The following is an 8,765-nucleotide window of genomic DNA, read 5'->3' on the forward strand; positions in this document are numbered from 1 at the left end:
ACATTTTTAGTGGCTGCCTGGCATTATCTCCTCAGGTAGTAAAGTCTACAGTCTTGAAAATTGTTCTCTTTCTTCAGGGCACCTGGGTGGCTCAGTGGGTTAAGCATCTGCCTTCGGCTCAGGTCATGATCTCAGGATCCTGGGATCGAGCCCCACTTCGGGCTCCCTGTTCAGAGGGGAGCCTGCTTCTCCCGCTCCCCCTGCTTGTACTCTGTCTCTCTCAAATAAACAAAATCTTTTAAAAAAATCTTAAAGCAAATAATCATTTTTAAAAAATTGTTTCCATGGGGTACCTGAGTGGCTTAGTGGGTTGACGTGCATCTCCCCCTCTCTGCCTGCCTCTCTGCCTACTTGTGATCTCTCTCTCTGTCAAATAAATAAAATATTTTTTAAAAAATTGTTTCCTTTATTATACATAGCACTGAATGTATCAGTACATATCTTCTATTTCCTTATATTTAACACTAAGAACTGAAAAGAAGGCGAAGGAGTGTGACATCTGAAAAGCTTTTAATACATATTGCCAAACTGGCCTTCTAGAAAATGGTCCCAGAAGTGTATGGCCCACTGGTTGCCTATACCTTTGTTAGCATTGGATACTATTATTTTTATGTTTTCTAATGTGGTAAATGGTACCTGAGCCTCTAGCTCCCAACCCCCATCCTTCTGTCCAGTGTCCCCCATTTCCATCTGGTCGGTGCCACGACTGCCCCGGGGACACAGCTCACTGGGAGGGTGGGGGGGACAGGTGACGGCCGGTTCCTAGGGGACAGTTCTCAGTCTTCCGCAGTTTGCTCAGCTCCTGGCCCCACGTGTGCTGCTCTTGGGCACAGAGCTTTCTTTCTGGTGATTCTCCAGGATCTTCCCTGATCGACCTCTTTTTCCTAACTCCCCGCCTCGGGAAGGACGTTTTTCGTCGCTGCTTGTTGGCGCTGAGCCTGCAGGAGTGCGCCTGGGCTGTCTTCCCCTATAGAAGCAGCGCCGGGGCGCCTGGGTGGCTCAGTGGGTTAAGCCGCTGCCTTCGGCTCAGGTCATGATCTCAGGGTCCTGGGATCGAGCCCCGCATCGGGCTCTCTACTCAGCAGGGAGCCTGCTTCCTCCTCTCTCTCTCTCTGCCTGCCTCTCTGCCTACTTGTGATCTCTCTGTCAAATAAATAAATAAAATCTTAAAAAAAAAAAAAAAAAAAAAAAGCAGCGCCGGCTCTGGGAACGGTGTTCCTGCCTTCCCTTGCCCAACAAGCAAACACACTCCAGGCTCTCCGACACCGGGAAAGGAGAGTCCTGTCACCCTCTTGGGCTCTCACGCTGCTGCCTTCTTTTCTCCTTCCTGCGCCATCCAGCTTCTGCCAAGGGGAATCGGGAAGTCGTCCTCACTGGCCCGAGTTCCACCCCATCTCCTCTCCCGAAGCCACAGTCTTCCGGGGCCCACGCAGCCTCACCGCAGGGAGAAGGCCAGGGCTGTGCCCCACCCTTCAGTCGGTAGCTCGAGCTGCCACCGGGTCCCATTGGCGTGGCTCTGCCCTCTCCCTGCTCTCTCGGCTCAGGAGAGCGGCCGTGGTCCTGCGGGCCATAACCCTCGCCTCTGTGCTCAGGCTCAATGCCGCAGTCCGAGAGCTGCCGGGCAGCGCGTTCCTGCAGTGTGCCAGGTGCTTCCACACGTAAGCGCCTCTGCTCCTCCCTTAGGAGTCACGGGAGGCGCTCACGGTCCCCGTCCCTGTCACGGGGAGACCGGCGGAGCGTGGTAGCCTTCCACGTGCCTAGGAGTGCTTGGGCCTGTGTGGCATTTCGCCGCGTCCTCTCTTCTCTCGGTGCTGGACACGGTTGACCCTGTCAGCCCGGCCTCCAGGGCTTCCCTCTGATGCCAGCCCCTCGTCCTCCCAGTGCCCCCCGTGGGCTCGAGCTCCACCCAGCCGAGAGCGAGCCCTGGAGGCACCTGCCTGCCCCCCGCCCGCCTGCTCGCTCTGGCTTCGCTCTCTGGGCCCCTTCCTCAGTGCCCCTTCCTCCGTGCCCCGTCCAGATGCCGCTTCTCCATTAACCTTCAAACTCTCCACCGACACATTTAGCTCTACCTCTTCCAACCCCCACCCTTAGTATTTTTTGCTTTTTATCATATTTTCCCCTGTCTCAGGGATTTCTGTAAATGTCTGTCCACGTGACTAGTCTCGTACATTCTCGGAGGCTACGGACGGTCTCTTAGGCGCACGAAGCGACAGCACCCGCGCCTCCCGCCCTGCCCTGCACGGCCCTCCCGCGGCTCGCTCGCGCCGGAGGGGGCAGTACCCGCCGCGACCGCCAGAGGGAGCACGCGCGCCGCAGACGCCCCGGGGCACCCGCTGGGGACCGCACGCGCCGCCGCCGGTCCCCGTCCTTCCTCCGGGCACGCGTGGGGCTCTCTGGCCGTACGACTCCCGGGGCGTCTGGCCGGCGGCCCTCTGCAGAGGACCGGACCTGGACGGGAGCCCGGAGCCCCGGGACCCGCGCGCCGGCGTCGCCCCTGATCCGCGAGCCGCCGACGGCCCCCCCGGGAGAGGCTCTGCTCCCGGCGCCTCGGGGCCGCCGCGAACCCGCCCGCAGAGCGCCGCAGGGTCGAACCCGCGTCTGGCCTCCCGCTCGGGCCTTTCGCTCCCGCGGCCCCGCCGACCCTGGGCCTGGGGCGGGGGACGGTCCCGGTCAGCACCGGGAGGCCCGCCCCGCCGCGCGCGTCCGCCGAGCCGCAGCCCCGGGGACTGCAGCGGACGCGGGCTGCGCTCCCGGGCCAGGCGCGAGCGGGCGGGGGAGGCGGCGACCCCCGCGGCCGGCCCCGCGCGCTCCCGCCGACGTGCCCCTGCGCTGCCCCCCGGAGGCGTGTTGGGTCTGCGGACACCAGGGGGCAGCACGAGGCCACGAACCGCGAGGCGCGCCTCGGCCCGGCCGCCCGCACGCCCGGGCCCCGGGTCCGCGCGCCCCACGCGCTCCCGTCGTGCAGGCCCCGAGCAGGCCGCGGGCGAGGGACCCGGGGACCCGGGGGCCCGGGCGTCCTCTCTGGGCTTGTTTGCGCAGAGCTCCTCGGATCCGATCTCCAGCCTCCAAAAGGGAACAAGAAGGGGGTGTTGGAACGAGACTGAAAACCTGGGTGCGGGGAAGGGGGCGTCTGCATAGGGCGCCCCAGCCCAGACTGAGCCGGAGAAGAGCTGCGTGCGGAACCTTGTTTTGTTGTTTTGTTTTAATAGCGGTGGCCTGAGGACGTCATTCCCTCACCCATCCCTGCCCCCCCGGACCCTCAGTCACCAGACCCATCACCTTTCCCACCAAAGCAGAAATCAGGCATGTAGCTAACGGGAACTCGGTTCTTCCTCCGCCCAAAGCCAGGGCCCCCTGAGAAAACCGCATCTCATCTCGGCCAGGCCACCTGGAAAGGCTCCTGAGACACGAAGCCAGGGGCTGACCAGGCCACCACCCATTCCGGTGTTCTAGGGGCAGACACAGTCCCCGTGGAAGCAGACGCCTTCTCCTTGGCCTCACTCCGAGATGGAATCCCCTTTCTGGATCATTTCCACTCCTACTGCTCAACTCAACCTCTTTTTTCTTTTCTTTCTTTCTTTTTTTTTTTTTTTTTAAGATTTTATTTATTTGAAAGACAGATTACAAGTAGGCAGAGAGAGGGGAAGGGAAGCAGGCTCTGTGCTGAGCAGAGAGGCAATGCAGGCTCCATCCCAGGACCCTGGGATCATGACCTGAGCCAAAAGCAGAGGCTTTAACCCACTGAGCCACCCAGGCGCCCCTCTTTTTTTCTTTTTTCTTTTCTTTTCTTCTTTTTTTTTTTTTTTTAGATTTTACTTATTTATTTGAGAGAGAGCATGAGAGGGGAGAAGGTCAGTGGGAGAGGCAGACTCCCCTTGGAGCTGGAAGCCCCTGAGACTCCAGGACCACAGCCTGAGCTGAAGGCAGTTGCTTAACCAACTGAGCCCCCGCAGGCGCCCTCAACATCTTAATTAGTGGAGTCCCCATGGCCGTGCAGCCCAGCAATGCCCTCCGCATTTCCTTGAGCATGGTGGGGCCAAGACCACCGCCTCATCCTGTCTTCTCTGTTGGTGGGCGGTGGGCTGGGACGCTGCGGTCCTCCCTAGTCCTCCCTGGTTCCTCCAGACCTCACTTCTTGCCATGCTTCGCCTTTGACCGCGCAGCCGTCACACATAATGCGTCTGTATGTCCACATAGAAAGCACTTGGAACACAACTCCATGTCGACGATGATGGTTCTGTTTCTGACGATCCGCAGCATGTTACAGTTCATAAGGACTTTCACCTGCCTTGTCTAATTCATTCGTCCGCTCATTCATTCATTCATTCCACAAATATTCACCAAACACCTGTTATAGGCCTGTCACTCTTCCAGGCACTCAATAGAGAAATGGTGCCCATGGACACAGTCCTGCCTTCCTGGAGCTTTCATGGAAGCTTATGGTTTTCTCTCTGAGCTGACACCTGCGAGCTGCTGCGTTGTGCTGGGATCTTGGCTTTGGAAAGAATGTCAGAAACCAGCTAATTCAATCACTTCCCCAAATCAGAAATTCCTTCTACATCTTCCCTGGGCGGCCATTCTTGGCCGAACGTTCTCCCCAGCCATTTGAGCCCTCTTCCTCCGGCCAAACCTACTGTGCTTCCTTATCTCCTTGTGCTTCCCTGATTCTCCTCATCGGCCCATTAACTGACCGGCATCACTGACCGGCACCACTAACAGCGACGGGCCACCGCCTTTCTCCTGAAGCTTTGCGAATAGTTCCTCTTTTTCAAGAACAGTTTTAGGGTGTCTCCCACACCAGCTCAGGTAAGCCTCCAGGCCATGCAGGAATTATTCCCTGCACTTTGCCGAGGATGGAGGCTACCCCTCACCCAGGCAGAGGCCCCAGGGCTGTCTGTGGCCCATCCTCTTCTCCACACTCTTGCCTACCAGAAGCTCCTTTAAGATGAGCTTAGTCCAGGGGCGCCTGGGAGGCTCACTGGGTTAAGCCTCTGCCTTTGGCCTGGTCATGATCTCAGGGTCCTGGGATTGAGTCCCGGGATTGAGTCTCTGCTCAGCGGGGAGCCTGCCCGCCCCCCCACCCCCCCGCCAACCCCCTCGCCATGCTTGCCTGTCTGCCTGCTTGTGATCTCTCTCTCTGTCAAATAAATAAATTAAATCTTAAAAAAAAAAAAAAAAGATGAGCTCAGTCAAAAGTAGGGTGACATTCCTTATCTTTCTTGACCTGGATGTGGCTCTCCCCTACTAGAGCCAAGGATGGCATTAGCTTTTAGCTGCACTGGGATAGACGACCTCACTGGTTGTCACTGGTTCATAATGAGTTTGTATTTACACAAACATTCAGGTCTTACTGGTCCACGGTCTGGTTGCAAGTGCTCACTCCTGTCTTTCGCTTTCCCCCATGTTCTGTACGCTGGGGGCCTGTGCATCCTTCAAGGACCACACCTCATGCCACCTCCTTCGGGAAGCCTGTCCTGATTGCACATCACCTCACTTTACTGTTGTCTCTTTCTCTCTCCGCGGACTTTCTGTCTGACTTTCCGAGCACACATCCCGTCCAGCTGCACAGGCCAGCAGCCAGCATCCTTCTCTGCACTCTCCAATCGGGGCATAGTCCTCATTGCCCTGCGGGTCCCTTAGTGCTTTGCTGTATAGGTATCCAGCAAACACTTGTCAAGTGAGCACATCTTATACCTCAAAAATTCATATTTTGTCCCTCCACGTGTAAATACTGTATACACTCCTGCAGGGTTTTGTGACCAAATGGTTTCCGTGGTCCTGGGGCTCAGTCCTTGCTCTGCGTTTGTGCTGAACCTCTGCCAGGAGCTGTGTGCGGTGTCCCCGGATGCCTGCGGTGATCCGGTGAGGGGGGCATCACCTCTGTCTCACAGATGAGGGAATGGAGGCTAGGACTGACGCCGATGGTGTCATTTCTGCCACTCTGCTGCTTTTCAAGAGCCAAGACGTGCCCTTCTGGGGACCAAGTGTGTCTAGGGGCAGGGGCCCCAAACAGGCAGCTCTTGGGCAAAGCTGGGGACCCCTGCAGAGTTTAGGATAGGCTGCTGGCAGCTGCCCTGGGTTCTTTTAACCCCACCCCTTTAAAATTATTTTTATTTTTTTAAAGATTTTATCCATTAATTTGATATATATAGAGAGAGAGATGTCACAAGTGGGCAGAGACTCAAGCAGAGAGGGGGGGGGAAGCAGGCTCCTGGCCAAGCAGAGAGCCCTATGCGGGGCTTGATCCCAGGACCCTGAGATCATGACCTAAACTGGAGGCAGAGGCTTAACCCACTGAGCCCCCCAGGCGCCCCCCCTCCTTTTTCAAAGTAAGCTCTACGCCCAACATGGGGCTTGAACTCAAGACCCCAAGATTAGGAGTCGTGCTCTCTACTGACTGGGCCCGCTGGGTTCCCCATACACGAGAGAAGACTTTTTTTTTTTTTTTAAGCAGTAACTCCTTGAGGTTCTTGACCGGGTCACAAAGCAGCAGAAAGGGCGGTTGAGGGACTGGGTGTGTGGAAGGCACCGAGGCAGGGGAACCCGCGGGAAGACACTGCTGTTCCTTGCAGGCGGGACTCTCCCCACCCCTCCCGAAGAGCCCTCTCGCCTTTAAGTCTCTGCTGAGAAGCTGCCGGCTTTCTGGAGGCCCCACCCTTCGTCCCACACCCGGTGTCCCGGCCCGTTTACTGCCCTCGACGGGGACTCTGGGCTGTCTGATGCCCCGGGCTGGGTCTTCTGCACGCGCACACCCCTCCCAGTGCCAGCCGGGCTCCCCCGCAGCCTCTCTGCCCCGTCTGCGAAGCCCCCTTTGGTGACACAGTAATGACCGACGAGAGAAGGAAGGGAAAAGCCTTTAGAATAAATGACTTTCCAAGGGAATGCGGCATTTTCGTGTCCTGTCCCCACAGTTCTGCAGGCAGAGCTGAAGCCCAGAGTGCAGGAACCGCTCCCCGACGTCCCAGGTCGGGGAGACTCAGAGACGCCGCAACTGAGCTGGGGCTGAGGTTCGGGGCGGGGAGAGAGCCACCGAGCAGCTCGTCCCAGGTCCCCTTCCCGGCGGGGGGCTGATCCCCGGAGGCCCCGGCTGGCCGCCCCGCGCCCGCCCCTCGCCTGGATTCCCAGCGTCGCGGGCTCCCGAGAAGAATGCGGCTCCGCGGCATAAGTGACCTTTCACCCCGCAGACGAGCTAAGTTTGTTTTCTCCTTTTCTGTCTGTCCCGCAGCGGGAGGGAGGGGGAAATGGGCTGGGCCTTGTCGAACTTTCTCCCGCGACAATACCCTAGAGGAGTTGAAGTGCGAGGAGTAAAGGATCTATTTATTTTGGCTCCGGAGGGACAATGTAAACAGATGGTCTTTGATGGGATTAGCGGCGTAATCTCTAAGACCCTGGTAAATTGGAAAATGATCCATTATATTCCACGAACCTTTGGCGGCTTCGGCTCCTGGGGAGGGAGGGGCAGGGCCCAGGGGCACCTTGTTAGAACGGACCCCCCTCTGGGAGCAGCCCAGTCCCGCGGGAGAATTTGGGAAGGAGTTCGTTAGCTGCCCGGCGGGCCGGCCCCTCTTCTCCGGAGAGAGCGCAGAAATCAGAACTCACCCTGCGCCGTCTCAGAACTCCTCATCGGCCTCCCCTCCCTCCTCGGGAGGCTGCTGCAGGGTCCTGGCGACCACCCCCCCTAGCTAGTCCAGGGTGCTCACCGGGACTCTTGTGAAGAGACGGAGATCAACTCTCCCGCCTTGGAAGGCAGGATGTTTTTCTTAGAGTCCCAACTGTGTCCCTCCCACTGGATTTCCAGTCTGTTGCCCACTCCCAGCCCCACAGCCCCCTGAGGACTGCGGGGGAACCCCTCCACTCCATCCCTGGGCAGCCTGGCCGAGCCTGGGCCCGGGAGAGGGGGATGGGTAGCCGCCGCAGGGATCAGCCGCTGGGGGGGTGCGGATGTGAAAGGGGAGATGGGGCCATGATGAACCACCCGCCCAACCCTCCAGCCTCCCCGCTCACCTCCGTGCCCCAGAGCCCAAGCGCCTCCAGGCCTAGGAGCCCCTCCATCTGGAGAATCTGGGCTGGAGGTGGGGGCATATGAGAGCCTCAGTCTGCGTGAGGGGTGGTGTAGCGGCCCGGGTCCAGAAGCTGTCTGTCCTGTGTGTTAAGATCTTCATCTCCATGGGACGCAGCAGCTTCTATAGAAACTTGGATGCTCAGAACGTCTGGTCTCCGAATAACCAGGTGAGGGGGGGGCATCAGGAAGCTGGGCACGGTACAGACAGGCTTGGCCACTTGCGGCAGGCCCCAGGTCCATGCCCACAGAGCCCCGGAGGGAACGCAAGCTCAGCGTAGCGGGGTCGGCTCACGTCGCTAAATGCGTGACGTGATGTGTTTACAGCACACCTTTGTTTATTCATGTCAGCACCTGAATCCTGTCCAGAACTTTCCGTAGTTGCTGAACAGGTGTCTGATTGCAATTGTATCTGATTCACAGATTTAATTTAGGGGAATCCAAAACCCACACACAATCAAAGTGTGCATTTGTCCATACACAGAAGCCACACTTTTTTTGAAAGGAAGCACATACATGAGGGGGGCCGGCGGGGGGCACGGAGAAGTCACTCAGCTCCAAACAGAGATGCCAGCCCCTCTAAGTGTGTCAGCCCCGCTGGGGGGGTGCTGTTTCCAGGAGGAATTTGGCTTCTACAACATTTTATTTGGGGCTATTTCAATGTATAAAGATCTATCTTACTTTATTTTAGCATTTTTTAACAGAT

This window comes from Mustela putorius, unplaced genomic scaffold (assembly GCF_011764305.1).
Source record: "Mustela putorius furo isolate JIRA1106 unplaced genomic scaffold, ASM1176430v1.1 tig00000997_pilon_pilon_pilon, whole genome shotgun sequence".
Lineage (NCBI taxonomy): Eukaryota > Metazoa > Chordata > Mammalia > Carnivora > Mustelidae > Mustela > Mustela putorius.